Raw genomic sequence first — 9,614 nt, forward strand, 5'->3', positions numbered from 1 at the left:
AAACCTGTACTTGACATGCAATTAACACAAATTGCACAGGCAATTATATGGGGAGTCAAATTATTTAGCAATTTTAAAGCTATTTATCTTCTATGCTAGACTTCTCTCTGAATAATTAAGCCAAATTATGGTAGACTGTTTCATTTATATTAACTTAATATTTGCTTGCTAATATAGTAACAATTACAGTCAAGGTACCTCCAGTCCCAAGCAAGTCAGGGCTAATGCTAAAATGGAATTCCATAGCTCCAGATTTTGGGGAGCTCAGCATATCCTGAGTGCAGCTCGGATGGAATCACAGCAGCACTGAGCTCTGGAATGAGACTTCATTCACCCCCTGAGTTCTGGGCTCTTTGCTTTTATCATGGCACACCTATTTTTACTGCTTTTCCTCTCTGTTCTGTTATTTTCTCTCTCTCTAGCTCTGATTCTTGCTCGGGATTTCAATCCTAGTTTGCACATCAACTCCTGTGTGTGCTGAGAGCTGGAGCCAAGAGGCTGCTCCTGCCTCTGGGGCCTCACCTGCAGCCCAGGGGCCAGAAATCAAAGTCACAGCTTGTGAAACCAAGCGTGGGCAGACACCTCTGCAGCCCTTCCTGCAGCATCTAGAAATCCACAGCCTTCCCCTCTCCCTGTGTGGAGCCTGTACAGCGTGTCTGGTGGGACATCTGTGCTGAAACTGAGATCTGCTGGGTCTGGGGACACTGGGACCAGGGTCTGCTGGGTCTGGGGACACTGGGACCAGGGTCTGCTGGGTCTGGGGACACTGGAACCAGGATCTGCTGGGTCTGGGGACACTGGGACCAGGGTCTGCTGGGTCTGGGGACACTGGAACCAGGGTCTGCTGGGTCTGGGGACACTGGAACCAGGATCTGCTGGGTCTGGGGACACTGGGACCAGGGTCTGCTGGGTCTGGGGACACTGGGACCAGGGTCTGCTAGGTCTGGGGACACTGGGATAGCTCAGGACAGTGCCACAGACTGGCTCATGGAGCCCTGAGCTCGACCTGACCATGCCTCAGTGTTGTGCATTGAACAGACACTCCAGCATTGCAGATTCCAGACTGCTCTGCAGTCTCTGGGATTTAGGGAACCTCATGGCTTCAGTTCAGGATGGCTTTTCTGTGTGGTTACTCCATCAGTGCTCAAGAATGAAGTTCAGCAAGAGCTGAAGTACTTCCTAGATAACAAAATTTGCTTCAGGGATATTTCTCTTTAATATTATTAGCAATATTTGATATTAATCATAAAGGCAGGAAAGGGAAAAGCAGAGCTGCTGGATTATAGACCTTTTTCTTTGCACTCTCTGAAACTCTTTTTTTACTCAGTGATTTGCACTGAACTTCTTATACATGTAAAGCTCCAGGTAAACATAATTAAAGGAATCATCTCATATCACAAAAGGTTTAAGTTCCTACTGAAATTTCGAGGCAATTTAGCTGTATGCTTTTTTTCAAAACATTTCTAACACGCAACACTGAAGGAACATCAATTCCTTTTAAGAACAGGGGAGAAAAATTTCTGTTAGAGGCGGGGAAAAGATGCTTGGGATTTGCTTCAGTAAGCAGGTTTCAGGCTGCTTTTTGGAACTCATGCTCCATTCTGTGGATTTGGGAAAGCTTTGGTTATTCAAAAAGGTTTCACAAAAGATGATCAGGAAAAGTACATATGGATTCTGCACAGCACTCTGTGTCTGAGATGTTTCCAGAGGGGACAATGATTCCATGGAAAGGGTCTGAGATTAAACAGTCTCCAGTGTGGCTGAAGAGCATCAGAATTAAATTATTTTCTCCAGCCTGGTTTTCCCATGACTCCAGAATTCTGTGTGTATTTGTTTCCAGTGAAAGCTACTTCTGTCATTTTTGTTTGGAGGGTTTTCTTTCATGTATGCCATTAGCAGAGGTTCCTCCAAGTTTTAAATCACCCCTAACATTTATCAGCTTCCTCACTAGAAATGTGCAATAGTTTTTGTTGTAGAGGAAAACTTTGTCATATTTTTATTCTGATAAAATTGTAGTGTTTATTTGAGTTTCTCTGAGAGTTGCTCTCCAAAATTCCCCTGTCCAGACACTGACCTCTACGACACTTTTTCATCAAAATTTTTCACTGTAAATTGCCCTTCTGGTTGCCTTCTTCTTCTTCCCCCTCCTGAAGGCAATGCAGTAGTCATTACACAATTTGGGAATATACTAAACCAGCTGTGGGAGTATTGTACTGAACCAATCTTCCTGCTGGTTCCACTGCCTTCATCCTCCTCCCCTTGAATTACACCCTGGAACTAGTGAAAGTGTGAATGAGCCTGTACATCCAGCATCAGCCTCACCATCCCATAAAACATTTCTGATTTGCAGCTTTCCCTGCACTTCTCCAGGTTTATCTTCACTGCTGCAGTGTCAGAGGTGGGAAGGGTGGCTCGCAGAGCAGCCAGGGAACAGCAGCAGGGACAAAATCCAGCCTTGGCTTTTCCAGCCCTGTGGTTTGGCTTGAGAAGGGAAATCTGAAGGGATGGGCCTGCACTGCATCCTCACACAAAATACACAAGGGTTTAGATTTATTTGAAGTCTCTAGTGGGTGACCATTCTCTGAATTTTTTTTCTTTGTTTCAAGAAGCATTTGAATGATCCCAGATCCACTTTTAGGCATCCAAAAGCTTCATTTCCAGGGAGCCTGCATTCATCTTTGGGCCATTTTATGACTCACTGAAGGTTATTTCTCTGCCCTATTGTTTCACAGCCCAAGCATATTTGCCTATTTCTTCTGCAGCCCAGCTGCTATATTTGCAACCAGACATAAATGGCTACATTAGAACTTTTGACTCCAAATCAAAGCAAAAAAAAGTCTGAGCTTTAATCCCCCATCCCTGCAGTGGGAAAATCACGAACTGCTTTTATCCAGAACCTCTCTGCTTACACACAGGCACTCTGCACACCTCTGGCAGTGTCAGAGCTGATTTCTCATTGAAAAACTCAGCTGTTCCCTCACCCTGTGCTGCTCTCAGGAGCGAGGAGCCTTCCCTGGGTGACCAAAGGCACCTTCACAGCAAACTCAGGCCAGGCTGTAATCCTGCAGTGGGCTGGTGCCATCTGTAACCCCATCCCCAGCCTCTCCTCGTGCACTTTCTGAAAGCAAAACGCTGTAAAACATTGAGAACATCCCCGCGTGTCTTGCAGGCCGCGCTCCTTGCAGGCCGCACTCCTTTCAACTGCAGGCCCAAGCTATGTAAAGGCTTGGATGAACAGCACTGAAGCTCAGCTATATTTAGGTCTCAGCATGTTCATGTTTCTATTTGTTGCACAGCCCTGAGGAATTCTTCAGAGAGCTTTTCATGGCATTTCTGTTGCCAGGGAAACGCCTCATCATGCGTGTCCTGAATCCGCACAACCTCCAGCTCCTCTCCAGACGGAGAAACCCATGTAGCATTCAATGAGGCAGGGACACAACAAAGAAATATCCTTCCAGGGAGGCAGGTCATCACAAAGAGAGGGAACTCAGCTTGTGGCATCTCTCCTGGGAATCCAGATTATCCCACAGCTTCGTGTTGGCTGTGCTGGGACAGCACCGACATCGTGGATCCGCTGAGTAAGAACTTTGGATCTGCTGTGCTCGCTGTCCTGGGGCGGCACAATCTCCGTGCTCAACCATCCTTCACTTGAAAGCCTTGAGAGAGCTGAAAAAACCCTAAACTGGCCAGGAGTGAGTTATTTTTTCCCCCCCTCTCCCCACAGGCTTTTGCTGTATTAGAAAGCCGCCATCCTGCCAAGTGACAGTCATGGGAAGTGACAACTCCTCAGAAGATTGAAGCATCTGTCTCACTTGGTCCGTGCCCCCTCGCGCCAGGAGAGAGCCGACGTGACATGATCAGAGCAGAAGTTTGGACTGAATCTTTCACAGTCTGTTAGCACAGGCAGGGATGGCTCTTGGAGGGGTTTTTTGGATTTTTTTATATTTTTTTGTGAGGATTCCACACGGTCAGCTCGGGGACCAGGGTGGGGGCAAGCGGAGCAGGGAGAGGAAGATGAAAGGATGAATATTTGCATTTTCAAATGCTTTTCCTCACTCCTGAGCAAATGTAGGTCAGCTGCAGGATCCCTTGCCCACAGGGCTGATAGGAAAAGGTTTTTCTGATGCTGCCTTTCCCTGGTTCACAATCTGTGCAGTTTTTTCTGAAAGGAACATCCAGCTGCTTTAAGCTGGCTCACAATGAGCTAGATTAGGGCAAACTGGGGTATCTCATTATTTCTTTCTGTACTTAGTTGGCTTCTCATCCTTTTTTTGCTCTCAGTTTTCTCAGAGTTCAGTCTTTTGGGCAGTCATGGATTGTACACATTTTCCCACAGAAACCTGTGAATCCTGGAGATTTTTGCTGACTTTTGAAATGCTATTTTTTATTCTCATTTTTTCCTATTCTTAAGTGCAAATCTTGTGAATTCTCATTCATTTTGGTGAGAGTTTTCTTTCAGGGATAGTGTCAGACCACTTCTCCCCCTGAAGGAATAGCTGCTGGGCAGCAGCTGAAGTTTTGACCTTCTGAGAACTTTTTAGAGGGCATAAAACTCATTTCCCAAATCAAAGCCTGTGGTGGTGTCCAAAAGGAGTGCCCATGATGAAATATCCTTTATGTGAACAGAAACAATTTGTGTTTCCCAAGTTAGGCTCGAGGTCTTATCTTGAAATGCTTCTTTTCATACCCAATAGTCGATTCAATATGTTGGTCGGGTTTGTGTTTAAAGGCAGAGACATTTTTATAATATAGGCACAAAGATCAATGCAAAACTATTTAGGTAACTGGAAATTTGCAAAAGAATTCATTGAAATTTTCATCCACTGCAAAGAAAACCTGATTCAATTGCTGATGAAACCTTTGTGCTTCATCCTTCTAAGAGAGAATGGTTGAGCAGGTGGAGGTAATGAGAATCACACTTTTTAAGAGGATAAGCATTCACTCATTTATATATTGTTTTGTCCTTCAGTTAAACTGAAAATGAGTACTCCTTTAAAGTGTCAAAAAGCAGAAAAATTTAACATTTATTCATTTTTGTGTCTGTTCCTATGCCTTTACAAACAGAGCCTCCACACCTGAGGGAAAACTGCAAAAAAAGAGTAAACTGGAAGTGCCACAAAGTTTCATAACATTATTTAAGAAATATCCAACAATTAATTCATGGTTCAGGAGGAGGAAAAGGAAGGTGTTATGTGAGGAAACAGAGGGAAGTCCCAGCACAGCACAAAGATTAATGTCTATAATGTCACACATTACAGATTTTCATACTGCCCAACTGAAGCCACAAAGGGTCGTGCCAGGGTTATAAAAAAGCCTCATTTACAAGAAGGACCAAAAAGAGCATGGGATCTCTGAGAATGCTGCCTCAGACCCAGGAGGGTCTGAAAACCAGAGGTTTTTCTTCTGGGATTCAGAAGGAAAAGGTTTAAGCTGTGTCTGGGATTCATCAGTGCACAGTGCTCAGATTGTCAAGGCAGGAGCAGCTCTCAAATCGCTTCCCAACCCCTTTCTTCCAGCCACGACCACACTGGAAGGTGAAACTTCAGATTATCAGTGCAGAGAACATCGTAGGTTGTCTTTGATAACAGCATAATAGGGGAACAGCACAGAAATAAGTGGCAATAATTATACATTTCCTTTTTTTCGTCTTTCAAAGGTCAGATTAAAGTCACAGAAAGAAAGTTTCACAAGGAGACAGAGAGAAGAATCACTTCTGTGGCTTGAGAAAACGTTAAATCCGTCTCTCTTCATGTGTGATTTTATGAGTCTTTACACCTCTGTTATAAATTACACATAGAGTTGAGCTTGGAATTAAAAGTAAATCTAATTTCCACAAAGACCTGGCTGTGACTTGGGGCAGTGAAATGCTGGAGAACTACAAACAGCAATCCTGGCTAACATGGGAAGGGATTTTCCTTCACCTGTTCTTTCAGTACAGATGAAGATAAAGATGAAATCATTTCTTCCCAGTACTACAGGAAGTACAAGTTGTAGATTCCAGAGGAAAAGTTGTTTTATTTCAGCATGGAAGGGGTGACAGGAGCAGTGAAAGGATTCTGTGACACAGACAAAAAGCAACATTTTACATCTGCATTTCTTTACAGGGGGGAAAAAACCCTGTGAGATAAAAACCAAAATTAGTGCTGGTTTCTCTGAAAAATTTAGTCCACAAACTAAATGTTTTTTAAAAATTTAAAATTTTTTGTTAAAATAGTGGCTTTTAAAAGGAGCCACTTTGTGCATGGTCTGTGGTGGAAGGACAAGGAGTCTGATCCAGCTGTGGCTCCCAGGTGTCCCCACTGCTGCTCTGCACCATCACTGCACTTCCGTCCCTCTCACCATTCATTTTTTAAGGAATTTCAAGTTTTCACCATTGATTTTTGCCTTGCAAACAGGGCAGGAACATCCCTGCAGGGTTTTGCACCTGCATCATGCTCAGTGAAAAAAAATAATGTTGATTGATTAAACAACAACAACAACAACAAAAAGAGATTGAATATTTCCGTAGCTGTTCTATACAATGGTAGAAATACATAAATACCTGACACTGTGCTTCTCTTCTTTGTGTGCTATTAATGTGACATGTAGCAATTTAACATTTAGCACAGCTTTTAATTTTAAAAATCCTGTTAAATAAACTTCTAAAGAAAATGTGATTATATGATATGGGTTTTCAAAATTTTCTGACACCAGAGATATCAAAAAGACATTTCAACATCCAGTTTCAATTGTGAGTTGCTGTTAAAACCTATGATTTCAACAACAACAAAAAATCCTATGAAGAAAGGGGGTTTGGGTTATTTCAAACTTACATTTTGAGAAGGGATTTTTTTCAAGCTTCTGAAGCAATGTTACCATTAGAATTTTTGATACCAGTAATATTTCTGAATTCTGCTACTCCTCAGGATGACATTTTCCACAGAAGCCACAAATGTGAGGCTTTAATGACAACATCAATAAATTAAAGACCAGAGAGAATCACATCACAGGAGTCAGGAGAAGTCCAAATTTTCATTTGCATTCAAGATTTTTATCCAGACTTTCCTAAAATATTTGCAGAGCTTACATCTGTACATTGCCTAGCCCCAGATTTCTAACAAACCAAACAATATGAGGTGTTTGAATTTGGGATTTTGGTTCTGTCCTGTTAAAGATTAAAATATTTCAACAATGCCTTTGCTTGTTCTTTGTTCTTTGGGCCTGGGTCACTGCTCAAATGCTGGGATCTGTACAGGAGGATAACCTTTGGTCCCTGGAGCCCACAGCATGGGATTGACAGTTTATTATGCTGTCACTGAGAGAATTTCAGGGGAAGAGGCTTCACTCATCTTCTAGAAAAGCTCTTCTAATATAATTATAACTATTAAAACTAACAGGTGCCATAATCATTAATCTTCTGTGGATAATATTGTAGCCCCTTTTTTGGGTGTTGGAAAGACAAATCTCGATGAAATGTATTTGTTTGTTAATTTTTTGACGTGGATTGATTCAAGGTCAGAGAGATCTGGCAGCAAAGGAGATTTAAGCTGCCACGGGGAGCGGCTCAAAGGAGCTAAAATCAAACAGGGGTCAGCACTGAGTGATCTCTGAAATTAAGCAAAGGCAGCAGGGGAATGAAACTCCCCTTGGAGCAACATTTGAAGCCTTGAGCTCCAGAGGTTTCCTGTCTTTGGAATGCCTTGACACAGAGTCTGTCATTCCATCAAATTGTGTCTGCCACCACCGACTGCATTTTCCTCCCATTCATTCCCGACTGCACCTTTTGGTGGTGGGTTTTGATGAAGAGGAAAGTCTGCACCCCACATGGTGCTCAGTGCACAGATTGTGTTGATGCAAACTCATAAGTGAAACTTTAGTCACAATAATACTTCATAAGTGGATCTAAGAACCTTAAAAATCATCTTTGCTCCTTTGCCTCTTGATTAAGTTTTCTATTGAGAGGTTCTGAAATTGGGCCAAATTAGACTTCCACTGCAAAGATAATTTTTGCTTTCCAGTGTAGAGAGTTTCAGGTTTTTTTCCACTTCCAGTGCTTGACATACCTAAAATATGATCTTCCATCTTAATGTTTTTTTGAGATGCCACACATTCAGCTGTAGTTTCACAGTCGCTAAATCAAATTTCAATACCTATTTTCTGCTTTTCCACTGAGCCTTACTGTCCTCTCCTACTGAGGGTAGATGTGGAGTGGAAGAGGAAAATGTGTTTTAGCTCAGTTTCCAGCTCTGTTCTGGTGGCAGCCGAGGTCCAGCACAAGCACTGCAAACCAGAGCATCCCTCTGCTCGGAGCAGTGACACGCTGCCAGTGTCCTCAGTGAGTGGCAGCTAATTCAGGTAGAAAACAGCATTTTTGTCAGGCTTTTCTGAACAAGTCTTCCCAGTTTCCGCTGTGTTGAAGCTCTCAGGAGGATGGATCCTACTGGTTTCTGTCACACAGCCAGGGACCAGCTCTGATGGCTGTGCTCCGACAGTGTCACCCACAGAGAGGTGACAGCGGTCGAAAACACATCCAGGCGGGTAGAAAAATGCTTTTCAATGTATTTTTTTCAACATTTATTCCTTTCAAACCGAGGAATTTGAAGCTCTGAGATGCCTCAGTGAAGGGTTTTTTTCATTTTCTTAGAAGACTGAGGGTGTTTTGAGATTTGTGTACACGTGTGAGGACAGAGGAGAGGCCTTGGGTGCCTGTGACTCGCTTTTATTTCTTTCCTCAGCTTCATTAGTGGGGAAATTCCACAATTGCAAACTGAACTGGGCTTTGAAGAGTCATTTATCAGAGATATCACCCCTTGGCTCTGCATGGCCAGTTTTACATGGGTTAAAGTAAAATGCTGCTTTTAACCAAGTGCTGGGTGTGCTCAGAGTGGAAGGTGCTGAGGGAAACATAGAGCAGAGGCTGCAGGAGACACCAGGAGTGCAAAGTGCTCCGGGTTTCTTCTGAGGGGCTTTATGGGATTTGTAGTTTCTCCTACATTAAATATGGCCAAAGCTTCGTGGAGGATGCTCTGTTTGAGAGCAGCCTCGCTGCCTCCACTCCTTCCAAGTGTTCAGATGTTTCTGTCAGTTCAGAAAAACACAAGCCAAGGCTTCAGTTCTTTCTGCTGCAGAATAAACCCGTTCTTGCCCTTTTTCTGCCATTTGAGCCTCATTTCTGACACTGCACTGATTTCTGAAGCTGCAGGTTGTGTTCTGACAGGGTGATGCTTGCTGTTAATTGAGCATTGAGAATTCCTGGAGTGCTGTGGAAACAGAAGAGTGCAGAGCACGCAGAGGTGCCCACAGATCTGCTCTAAAATGGAGTTAAAAAGAGGAAAATACATTAAATCAAGAGCTGACACTTTTTGGAGCAAAGCACTTGCTTTAAGCAGGTCACCAACCCCACAGGGGTCAAGTGCTCTGCTGGATCAGAGCTTCAGAAAGTTTCACAGCTGAATTTGTCCTGTGGAGGCACTTGAGCCAAGAGAGGAAGAGCTTTTAAGCAGAGGCTGCTTGGAGAGGGAAAATGAGGAGAAGGATGCAAAGGAAACAAGCTGGAGTCAGGCTGGTGCAGCAGCATCAGAGCAAGGAATTTAACTCTGGTGTGGAAACAGCCAAAGAAACGAGAATGAAACATT

General features: G+C 43.4%; 1 long non-coding RNA gene across 1 annotated transcript; it reads left to right on the forward strand.

The window, feature by feature from the left end:
• The first annotated feature begins 412 nt into the window (after positions 1–412).
• LOC111935441 (uncharacterized) lies at positions 413–7,173 on the forward strand. Its single transcript, XR_002867694.2, has 2 exons — positions 413–3,578; positions 3,725–7,173. It is a non-coding gene; the product is annotated as an uncharacterized LOC111935441 (long non-coding RNA).
• The last annotated feature ends 2,441 nt before the right edge of the window (positions 7,174–9,614 follow it).

The sequence above is a fragment of the Cyanistes caeruleus genome, chromosome 15, assembly GCF_971803275.1.
Source record: "Cyanistes caeruleus chromosome 15, bCyaCae1.hap1.1, whole genome shotgun sequence".
In the NCBI taxonomy this organism is placed as follows: Eukaryota; Metazoa; Chordata; class Aves; order Passeriformes; family Paridae; genus Cyanistes; species Cyanistes caeruleus.